General features: G+C 43.5%; 1 protein-coding gene across 7 annotated transcripts in view; it reads left to right on the forward strand.

Moving 5' to 3' along the window:
* LOC308368325 (pleckstrin homology domain-containing family A member 5-like) overlaps positions 1 to 12065 on the forward strand; it is a 112639-nt gene that overhangs the window by 51965 nt on the left and 48609 nt on the right. The window contains exon 1 of one of the 7 annotated variants that reach the window (XM_080842481.1): positions 8526 to 8648. The exons of the other annotated variants lie outside the window; for them this stretch is intronic. The gene's annotated coding sequence lies outside the window, so the exon portion shown is untranslated. Of the gene's footprint in view, positions 1 to 8525; positions 8649 to 12065 lie in introns of those variants that run through there. 7 annotated transcript variants of the gene reach the window in all.

Here is a 12065-nt window from a genome sequence, read left to right on the forward strand (position 1 = left end):
GATCTGAAGCTGTTTTGGCACAAGATTTGTTATTCCGTTCAAAGAACGCAGGAGGGAGGCTTGAAACTGTCATCAGAGAAGAAACGGGGCATTCAATGGAGAAAAGTAAATGCAACCATGTTGTTAATTAATAATATTATATTATTATTCATATAATTGGTACCTTAAAAATCACTCCAGCTGTCTTATTGCTGGTATTCTCCTCCTCTGCTGAAGGATCTGTATCTCAGGTATCCAGACAGGTATACACAGGAGTCACTCGAGTTCACTGTAGAGGAATAAATAACACGTCACGTAAATCTCACTTGTCAAACCGTTAACAAGGTTTGTGCGCTATAAGCCTATAAGTAACCCCATCTCTGAAGCTTTTCATTGCGTTCCTCTTTCTCCAATACAATCTGATCCCTCTCACAAGAATGTTTGACCGGCAGAACCCAGATTGTCATCGCAGCATCCGAGGCATTATGTCCATCTGTCCAGCTGGAGCTGTGAACGGTGTGAGCATACTGCTTCAGATGAGTGCAGCTATCAACATCAGTTTATCACAGACCTGGATCCATGCCAGGATGGGATGATATCAGTGTGCAGACCTGGTGTCATCTCAAGAATCGTTACATTCCCGAAGAGACACTCATCAGTGCTAGATCGTAATCCCAAATTGTGGGCGTCTTCAGTCACCGCAACAAACACAGGCATCAAATATTAATGTCCGTAACCAAAAAACAGATGAACAGGAAGTCATTGAAGGTGAACGAGAGAGAAAGAGGGAGGATAAGGTGGAGGATAGAACAGCTATCCTGGCAGGGGGTTAGTTATGATGAGTATGTGAACTGAACTGTCTGGCGCTTTTTAACAGCTGGGTGCAGACCCCGGGGCCTCAGGCTTTTCCTAAAGAGCGCCCTGCGATCTCCTCTGCTCTCCGGAGAAAGAGCAGTTTGAACAGGAGCCATGCGCTAACTCTGTGTGGGACCTGGAGTGGTGCCATCTGAAAAACCATCATGAGTAAATCTACCTGCCAGCTAAAGGCCAGCTGTGCGCTTTGTGCTCATCTGCCTCTCACTGCAGGGAGAGAGAAGCCTCCCCAGCCAAGAAGCCAGAGGAGGCCCATGAGGCATGAGATAACAATGTTTACCATCTAAGGGGGTGAGAGTGAAACCTCTGTTTAGATTGATGAGCAAGAGGAGGTTGCAACATGTGATGGGAAGGTGGCACTTTCAGAGGATTCGTCATTAGTGCTTACCCATGACATGGTTTTCAGACCTTTGCCTCAAGGTGGGGGAAAAGTTAGGACATTCTTGTAATACCTGGTCAAGTATCACAATGTATTTCTATCATGGCACATGTAATTATAACATTTAGTGGGCTATCTGGGTATGCAGTTAAATGTAAATGACAGGTATTTAGCAGGTACATTTGTCCAAAGCGACTGAAATTGGCAGGTAATCGGTGGACTACTTTAAAGGCAGCAATGCTTTTCACTGTACAACCAATAATGTTGTTATTATGGGAGATCATTCATGGGACAACTGTGGACAAGATTTATTTGGGAGGCTTTAATTGGTCTGTATGGTTTGACACCTTTTCCTACCTCTCATTGTCTGTCTCTCTCTCACACACACACACACACACACACACAAACACACCTGACCCGTGTTAGACTGAAATTGTCCCTTTATAGGTAGGAGCCATTCCAGCTCTTTTCGTGCGCTGCCACAGGTAATCCCAGCCTAATTAATGAATGCCCCCTGATGCTCGGTTTAACAGATGCAGGAATTGGAGTGACAGCAGGTCAAACGCTGGGCGTGGTTTTTTTTTAGTGCCAGGTTTTTTTTTCAATGATGAGAGATCACATGCGGCCACCTAGATTAAAAGCGTTGCACCCAGTGTCTCTACAGAGCACTATGCCTTTCGTGTCTGGCCCCTACGCGCACTTTTACTTTAAAGAAATCTCGAAACCTTTCAGAAAGGTGCTGGTGTCGTCACTGTCAGCACGTTTCTGTCAAACAAAAATGCTGTATGAACACACAACCTTAATCTGAGAAAAGACAGAACTATCAGAAGAGTTTTTGCTTCCTTTCTTTATCTCGGCTCAAATATTTTGATTACTTGCAGGCCTGGTTCCAAAATGAGATGATGTGCGTGCATTATTTAGAATTATGTTCCTGACATGATTTGTAGTGGCTTATATAACTGCTGGCATGCTCACACAAGCATACACCTTCACTCACACACACACACACACACACACACACACTTACACACACACACACAAACACACACACAAACAAACACATAGATGACCAGCTGTAGCTCTGAAGCTGGACACTCAGCCTGTGTGTGTGGGTGAAGGGAGACAAAGGTGCCCACTTGTTGAGAGCAGCGCCCACACACACACACAGAAAGCACACGGCTGGGCTTAGTGCTCTTGCCTCTCTCGGGCCTGTCTGTGTGCTCTGGCACAGTTTTGCCCTGAGGACCAAAAGACAGCAACAAGGGCGCTGTGAGCAGCCAGGGTTACACAGCTCTGATTTGTTTCCTGATCTACTTTCTCAGCCTGGTGCTAGATGGTGCTTGGATGTCCTTGCCAACATTTTGCTTGCTGTGCAAAGTAGCATGACTGATGGACCCAGAGTTTAGGTTATACTCTGTCTTTCTCTTTTGCTGGTTTATCTTCAAGGCTGTCTCACAAACACCCAAACACAAGACCAGAGCTCTCCCTCACTCTCCCAAGGGCAGGGAGGAGTGACTGCACAGGCCATCCCACATGGTTGCTCTGCTATTGATGTATGCAGAAATCCTGCCCCAGTTCTAGTGCAATATTATTGGCTGTCCCATTTCAGGTTTAACATTGTCAGGCATAGCAAAGGGTATGTTTGCCTGATTTTCATGCAGTGCATGAATGATTAGAGACAAATGACCAAGCTCATAATAGGTTTTGATTAGAAATGCCAAGCTTACCTAATTACAGCTCCTCCTTTTGTTTTGGGGCTTTCTCTTACCAATGACGGACTCTGTGTGACTTTTTGTCAACTGTTTAGGCTTTGTAAATGTCAAACCTTTCTATTTCATTCTCTCTTTACTTCTTTCGCCAGTCAGCCCCTTGCCTCTCCCTCAGCAGAGCTGTTGGGTTGTGTGAATTGTTGGTGTTCATCACTGGGTAACAGCTCCAGACAGGAACACACAGTGGTGTTTGCTGTCGCCACCACTGCTGCTGTCATTGGCCTGTGGGACAGTCCTGAGCAGACAGTCGTCTCTGGCTGGGCAGGGTTTTGGCAACCCCCTCACTGGAACAGTGTCATTTAAGGATCTATAGGTTGATGGCCCCGTTATTTTGCTAGCCCCAGGCAAACGCTTATTGACTGTGTAAACTCACTCTGCCTCTCATTTAAAAGCCAAAGAGCATCATTCCCACAGCCGGGACGCTGTGGCCTTGGTTCACTGGGTAGTGAGAGATCTGTTTGGGTTGAGTTACACCAGGCAGATCAGGCTCTGTTTGACCTGAGGGGCGGTAAGGCTTTCTGCTCCCCTTGTAAAAATGTGAGCTCAGAAGGCTTTGAAGTCTCCCACTCAGAGAGGCCTGGTCTTCTGTGTTCCTTGCACCACCATCTTACTCCCCTTACTGTGCTTTAGCCCTGGGTGTAGTCAGAGACCGTCCTCCCATTTTAATGGGTTTTTTACACACACACACACACACACACACACACACACACACACACACACACACACACACACACACACACACACACACACACACAGCCTGTCTCTTCATCCTTAACACTCGCACAAGCAGTGTCTATCCTTCTTGCTCACTTCCCCCAGTAGACAAACTAATGGACACAAACACAGTGTCACTGGATTTGGAAAGGGTGGTATTATAAGACTGTGATTCAGCATGTTTGCTTTAAAATGGCCAGGGATGAATTTGTGCAGTTATTGGCCTAACTTAGTAACACATTTAGGCGTATTCCTGTCTTTTTCAAAAATAGGGAACCTACTTTTTCTGCTCTAAATAATGACTAATACTCCAGTACTGGGTCACCCCTTAAAAAAAGGTAGCCATACCTCTTTCTCCTTGAAAGACATTAGTTCCTCCATTTTTATTCTATTTTTTCACAAGGAGAAAAGGGTAGAGGAGAGGCAGAGTCTTGTTGATTAATGCATGGCTAGTTCCTGTAGCAGAAGGCCTAGTGAGCATCTGTCAGGTATTCAAACTCGGTCCTCCAGGGATTGCTAAAAAGACCTGAATAAAAAGCCTCACTCAGTTCCTCTTGGTTGAGTGGGTATATCGGGTCCTGTTAATAGGCTGCATTCACACGAGTGTAAAACCTGCCCTTTGCAGGGAAGAGGCAGGGTGACAACACACTGACAAGACAGCTCTAACTTCATCTCATGGTTCCGCTGGCTGAGCTCAGGTCAGTGAGCGATGGATTGACGCACAAGGGAAAGGAGCAAAGATCCCTCTTAGCAGTAGGGCCAATAGTTTTCCGCGAAAACGGAAAACGGACGGAATACGCGGAATGGACCATCTGAAACGGAATGGACCACTGAAAACGGAATTGCAACTTTTCAAACGGAAATATCTTTTTGTGCATCAAAATCGCCCAAAACCCCCTGTATTTCACCCTGTAAGACTGAATTTCTTTCAAATAAACACAACAAAGATCGCAACAATGAACAAACATTAATTAAAGAACAAAAGCAGTCAGAAAATGTCACGTCTGCGCTGAACTCTGCTCCGGCCACGCCCCCCTTTTCAACGGTAGTCACGCACTCACGTTCATTTGCTCATCTTCCCAATCGCATTAAAAACTAAAATGTTAAGTCTTCTGTTGTGTTGATGGCTGTCAAACAACAATCTAAGAAGGGCACGTATTATTCACTGAGTTACCAAGCAGTCTAATTTATGGGGACTAATTAGCACTGCACTGAATTACATTACCATGAGTTACTTCTACACAATAACAATTACACAACTAATATTACTAGATACATATAATAGTGGACATTACACTAGGCAACATGGATCTCATTCATATCTCATCCAGTCGAAATCTTAACAGGATTGAACCCATCTTTATTACAGCGTATCAACATAAGAACAGAACATAGCTAAATCTCCGCTTAGCATCATGCTAATCACTACTAATAGCACGAGCAGGTAGCCCAAAATTTGGTATTTAATACACGATATATCACAGAAGCAACTTCATGAAAACCCTTACTTTCATTAAGTATGCACATAATGCCTCACATACAGGTCGAACAATGATGATTTACGCATTGGAAATGTATAAGGCACAGTATGGTCAACTACTTAGCGACAAACTGAACTTGAGGGTGCTGCACACGCACGCGAAAACAGCGTTGCTAGGCAACATCACTATCAACAGAGTTTTTCATACAGTTAACGTGCGGAAAGGCATTATACGGCTGTTTTTTTTTTTTGACGCGGAATCACGGAATTACCAAAAACGTGACACGGAATTTGCTTTTTTTTGACGCGGAAAACTATTGGCCCTATAGCAGCCTGGACTGCAGCACAACGGATCAATAGTTATTCGCTAACGATATGCTAGCAGCTAAAACTAACGAAATCTCTTGAAATGTGCTGACTTTGACATTATGACAAACTAGTTATTCAACAACTGTCCTTACACAGTCAAACATCAAGCAAGTGCAACACAAGACAAAGCAAGACGGCAAATAAGCTACTTACTAGTTCGGCAGACATAAGAAAGCCGGGCGGCCGCAGGCAAAACTACAGGACGAAGTTATATGCCTATGGACCCTGGTATGGCAATGGCATGGAGGCGATTCTCCATATTAAAAGTCATTGTAGCGCCCCAATTTTTTTCAAGCTGTTATTTTAAGGTTAAACTGCTTATCCTAACCCTAATCCTCAAGTATAATTGTTGCATTGTGTGACTAAATTACCTTGAAACATTAATGGTAATCTTCTGACATGGAACTTCTCCCCACTTCACAGCCTGATGTTGGTTTAATGTCTATGTGAAGTCATTTAACATCATCCACAAGTGGTTATCATCACTTTGAACCCAACTCAAGACTGCTAATTATTGGTGAGCGGATTTTGAGAAATTAAACCTTGGTTCAGGCTGTACAGCAAACAGTGTTTCCCGATTGCTACGGTTACCTAGTTGCTATATAGCCGTGCGTGCGTGTGTACAGTAGAATGAGACAGAAGGAGAAAGGGAGATGTGTGACTGCTGGCCTGTCACTGTCCTGTAGCCATAGGGAACCAGAGTACACACACATGCACACACATACTCCTCTGTCCACACCAGTTGTCCAGAAGCCTGTCTCCAGGAAACGTTTGCCCATTGTGATCTTCCTCTGGCAGTCCACACACACAGCTGTTGCTGCATGTGTATGTCTGACGGAGTCTGTATCCAGAGCAGGTCTGGGTGACAGAGGGTTACTTATAGTTGTTTGCAGCTAAGAGGGTTTTTGTATTTGGGAGAGGACATTTCACCATGTGACCCACAACTATATTTAGCTAGTAAATAACATCCGGGATATTAAATTAGATTCATGTTACAGTTTTCCAGCCGTGCTGCATCCCCGGATCTTCTCTGCAGTATTTCATGTTGAGGCGTACTACTTTTGGACCGCCAAGCTCTGTTTCCATACATAGATTCCACTGAGTCATGCATCTCATGAATGATTGATCACAGGACATCAGCAGCTTGAAATAGTGTGCTTATTTTTTGGGCATGACAATCTAACCGAAACTGCTACAAAAAACAGCAACTAAAAGCCTGGTAAAACATAAACAACAGCTTTCATCTCCCCAGGGTTCACAGTATTGTGGGCTACATGATCTTTTGCTATTACATTTTATTTTGTATTCTTTTATATTCTTTATAGAGTCTTACGACCAACTTTTGGGGAAACTGTATGGATATTTCATTTCATGCAATAGACAGTTTTGTACCATTTGTAGGCCTGCCATCAGAACTGAAGGAAAGTGAATACTCCTGGGGAGACAGGTGACCTCCCTCAAGCCTCGTGTCTTAGTCTGTGTCTGGGGCTGTTGGTCCCTTGGAAAAGTTGGTTTACCGTGACACTAAATATCTTCAGCTGTCATAATGGTGTGTGTGCTATAGCTGCACCTGTTCTGCAACAATCTGCCTTCTTGACACGGTAATATGTCAAAGGGGGGGTATTTCGTATTGGTAACACAGTTCCTATAGCCTATATGATTGGGGAACTGTGTTTTAGCCCCCTAAAGCTCCCATTTTGCTCTAGAACACACATTGGAAAACATAAAATGTTTGTGTGTGTTTACTATCTGCAAAAAGTTTTTTTTCCAAAGATGTGCCTAATCCCATTTCATATTTACTTAGCTGCTTAGTTTGTATACATTCTAACTAGACTCTATGAAACCATTGCCCAATGGAGCTCCAGGTGGTTTGCTTGTCTTCTGGATGGGCTCTTTGCAAAGAGCATGTGTCCCTCAGCGGACGCAGAAGCCCCAAGGGGTTGGGTTTTTGGCAGACAGTAGCTGTGATGCCTCCATCATGCATTATTTAGGGCTTACAACAAACAACACAACACAGATGGTGCCGGCAACTCATTAATGTTGTTAAATAGCTGTTAAAGACTTGCCTTTTCCTCATTTCTCAGGGATTTTATTCAGCCAGATAACAAATAGCAAGTGCTATCTCTAACTTGAGGACCAACTAAAAAAAAAAGTGTCTTTGTGTCTTTATAAACCAGTCTTTTGAAAATTGTATCTCTTACCATGACATTCACCATGGGAAGCTGGAGTTCGGATGGCTTACTGGCCAGTGCCCCCCATGGAACCATTGAAGCTAATAGTAGTGAGGTCTTCCGCACTTTTGTCGGTGCCATCAGCACGTCAGGATTGCTCAGTGCCTACGCAACTATTGTTTGGTGTTATCTGGAACTACCCATTTGAACTTTTGAACCTGACCCCCTGGAGTTCATTCAAATTCAGCTTACTGGTTAAAAAGTTAAGGTGCATTAGTGGAGACATATGGTATATAAACACAATACATCTAAGATATTTATTTAAATGGTGTTGTTGTTCTTTAGGGAGAAGGTATCATAGACAACACGAGGGCACCTCAGCAGGGTATTCGCTCTGTTGGACGCATTTATCACTGCACACGTTTGTCGAGCAGTCGAGCTGCGGCGGGACAGCAGCCTGCTTAGAACACCGTTTGTAGCATTCGACCATTCGACTGCATTCAGCTCCCACACGTCCACTCTCGTAGATCCTCGTCACTAATAGTGCACCTTTCCGTTGTACTAGACGGTGTGTATTTCTCCTGCTTTGTGTCTGTCCTTTGTTCACGCCCGTTGATGCTGAGAGGACAGCGCACCGTGTGTTACATCACGCAAGGCTCGAATTTCACGCGTTTCTCTCCAGGCAGAAACACGAGGGGAGGCTGACAGCTGGGATGCTTTATTTGCTCGCGAGCTCGGCTATCGGAGCGCACTTCTGAGCGACGCTTTCAAAGGAGTGGGGTCCGCTCTGTGAAGCAGACCGCTGCCACTAGCAGATTTTCCGCATCTGGAGAAACAGTTAAAATTATTACCCTACATCGACGGATTTTATCGCCTGTTTGGCCGCTCGAATTTTCACGTGGGAGTTGAAAGCTGTAAGTTTACTCTACATTGTTATATTGCCTTTCTGATCAACAATTGTAATTTGTTACGCTGTCTGGCAATACAGTTTTAGCCCATGAATCGAAAATAAGTCAGTTGTGATGTGCCTTTACTGTTGACATATTGAGTCTACGGATTGCGTTCGTGGTTACACTGAATAGATATTATTTAACTATTGGAAAGATTGGACTCATCCTATTACATTATTGTATGCATGCAGCGCGCATGCTTGAAATGGATATACGGCAAATTGGGTACTTTGCAGGAAAAGACTGCTGCACTTCTGAGTTGCATTCTTTGTTATAGTTAAGTGCAAGTCTGACGAACTTAAAAATGTGTTTTAATAAAAAAAAATATTTCGAGATTCGAGTATGTGATTGGCATAGGGCTGTTATGTTGTAGTCAGTTTACTGCGTAACAATGTCCCTGGTTTCTCTGATCCAGGTACATTTGAGTATTGTCCTTTGTGTGGTTTGGTGCACAGGAGTGTCCAGGAACTCCTCGAATGGTGACTTATTCAGTTTTCCTTTCAGCACTTCTCAGTTAGCCCTTCCTGTGGTGAGGTGTTTAAAACAACTACCCCTTTTCAAGCTGTGCTTTTAATCCCTTATTATGGGGTAATTTCCTCATTGTTAGAAGACAACAGAGAGACAGGACCCTTCCTCCTCTCAGTTAAATCAATGAAAGTTCACCTCCATTGTTTTCTTGATGTGTCCTGTTGGAGTGGATGATAAGATACAGTAGGGGGCAGTTGCTTTGACTTTATTTATTACACAGGATTATTGGCTCTTTTGGTTTAGTTAGTCCAGTAATTAGTTGAGAAGTATTGATTCTCTTTCCCCATAGTATAGCATACAAAAATACAATTCACAGAATCTCTGGCTCCAACAATAGCTTATGAAGCTGTTTAAAAGGCTATGACTTTTCTCATTGGAGATTGTCTTTCCCACCTTGTGTTCTTCCTTTTGAGATGGGAAACTATTGAGACTTGAGTGTCTCTGTCGTTCACAGTTCATTTAGCTGTAATTGCCCACCCACTCCCCCATGCTTCACAGCACTGACCAAGGCAAAGAATTCTCTTATGGCTTATTTGCTCACCTGAAGGCAACAAGTGCCTCCCTGTCTTCCCTAAATCTCTTTTGTCTACTCTCTCATCTTAAATCGGAGTAAGAGCTTGCTTTTCTTGGCTCTCCAAAAAAGGGCATGTTTGGAAACCAAAAGAGATTCTTTTGACTCTTTTAGAATGTGAGAAACCTATAATTTGTTTGTGTGAGAAAGAGAGAGAGTCTGTGATCTTTGCTAGGGTGTTTTTTTTCCAAAGAAATGTTAAATAGTTATAACCGCAATGTAATTTGATATATTTTCTGTCCTTTAATAATTGGGGTTGTCATGCTTGAAAGCAAATGGTTTTCTGTCGCTGTGTGTGTGTGTGTGTGTGTGTGTGTGTGTGTGTTTGTGTGTGTGTGTGTGTGTGTATCGTTTGTTTGTGTCCGTGCGTGTGCGCGTGTGCATGCGTGCTTCTAAGACAGACGGACCGAAGGCGCCTATGCAGAAAGGGCTCCTCCATTATTAGACTGTGGTATTGGCATTGCTTTTGAGTTTTGGAATGGCTGGCATGAGTGTTCACCTCACCACTCTGACTCTCTTTTCCAAACTATGAATCATTTTACTATCACACAGTTGTTTTCTTTCCACTGTGGTTATTGCCTTAACAAGTCAAGGAAGGAACAAAACCAAGTGTGCTGCTTCTGAAGTATCAGTGTTTTGTGTTCTCTTTCTGAAGAACTATTTTTGAGGAATCAACATACCCTTATGACCTGTATGCAATTTTTGCATCTTGGTGACGGAACCTATTGCTCGTTAAATGATATAGTTACCCTTTAGCTTGATGACAGGCTGGAGACGTGTGTGTGTGTGTGTGTGTGTGTGTGTGTGTGTGTGTGTGTGTGTGTGTTTATTTTAGGGTTAATATGCCAGATACTTTACTTCCCATTTCCATCTGAAGATAAAGAGAAAACCAGTCGACAGTTCATGTGGTTGCCTTTGTCGTAGTTCTTTAGAGAAACTGGAAGACCAACAACCTTGAGGAGAACCATTTAGTTGTTGCAGTACTTTTATGGCCAGTTGAGGAGGGGGAAGGCCATTTAGAAGATCCAGAGAATATAAGCTCAGTGGGTAGGAATATACTGAAAGACATAGCCGCAGGACATGAAGCATTCACAACAATCATCTGTGAATTACAGAACCGTCTCCAAATGAGAAGCGGAAGACATCAGCCTGTTTTTGTCTTCAGCTCATTTCTTTTTAGCAGTCAAATGAGCCAATCTCATTAAAATCATTCAGAACGTCTGGTAGAGTCCCACATTTTTAAATGATGAGAGTCTTAAATTATGAATCCCCCTGCCTGTCTGCTAATCACTCGCCTGTCCTGCTTGGTGAAGAATTAGCATTTGACTATTTCATGATGGGGTCTTTCGAGCTCATCCACTAAGCTTTCCAAAATTACTCTTCTTGGTCATGAGGAGTAGGCCTAATTGGTCTCCTCTTTGAAAAATATGCACAATTTTTACAGCATAGTTTTTGCTCCACTTGTGATATGCACATCGTAGACCCCACTCCTCCTGCACTGTTACTGACTTGAGCTGTTTGCCCCCTCGTCTCACTCAATGTCACATCACCTGGGGTTTGATATTGGTTAGTCTACTGTTAATCACTGTGACAAAATAAGAGGATCTCTGGTAAATGTCTGGGAGAAGGAGAAGTCTAAATGTCAAGAAGGAAATGTAGAAAGGCGTCATGGATACGTGTCTCCCTTCAACCCCACCGGCTGTGTTGTCAAGCCCGTGCGTGGATGGCTGTCACTGGCTGTGGTGCGTCCGCTCCTCTCCAGAGGTGATGAGTGGGCTGAGAGGAAGCACTCAGGATCTCAACAGCTTCAGCAGAGTTGGTCAGGAGAGCCCTCTGACTGAGCACACTGAGCAAATGCAGAAGTTGATTTAGCCCCCATTGCTGTCTTTTCATTTCCTTTGGACAATGAGTTACCACTGGAGCTGCCCTACAGTCTCCTTGTTTTTTCCCCCCACTAATTCTTGTGAGATCGCTCGGACTGAAGTTAGAGCAGCTTTGTGATTGTGTTTTTTCTTATCTAATCTAATCCACAGAGAGAAAAGCGCCTTTTTTCACCCCGTTTCTGTTACGAATGTTAAAGCAACATCTGTCGTAGTCATTCATTGGTATTGCTGGAGGAAAACTGTCTCTTGCATTGTTGTTAGTGTTTGTATTGAAGCCATCACATCACATGAAGAAACATAAGAATGAAATGGCTGATGGAAGATTTTCCACCTTCAAAATACCAACATTAGTGAGATGGTGATGCCTTAATGCCGTGTTGATACTTGATGAGATGACAT

Source organism: Sprattus sprattus, assembly GCF_963457725.1.
Source record: "Sprattus sprattus genome assembly, chromosome: 7".
Classification (NCBI taxonomy): Eukaryota; Metazoa; Chordata; class Actinopteri; order Clupeiformes; family Clupeidae; genus Sprattus; species Sprattus sprattus.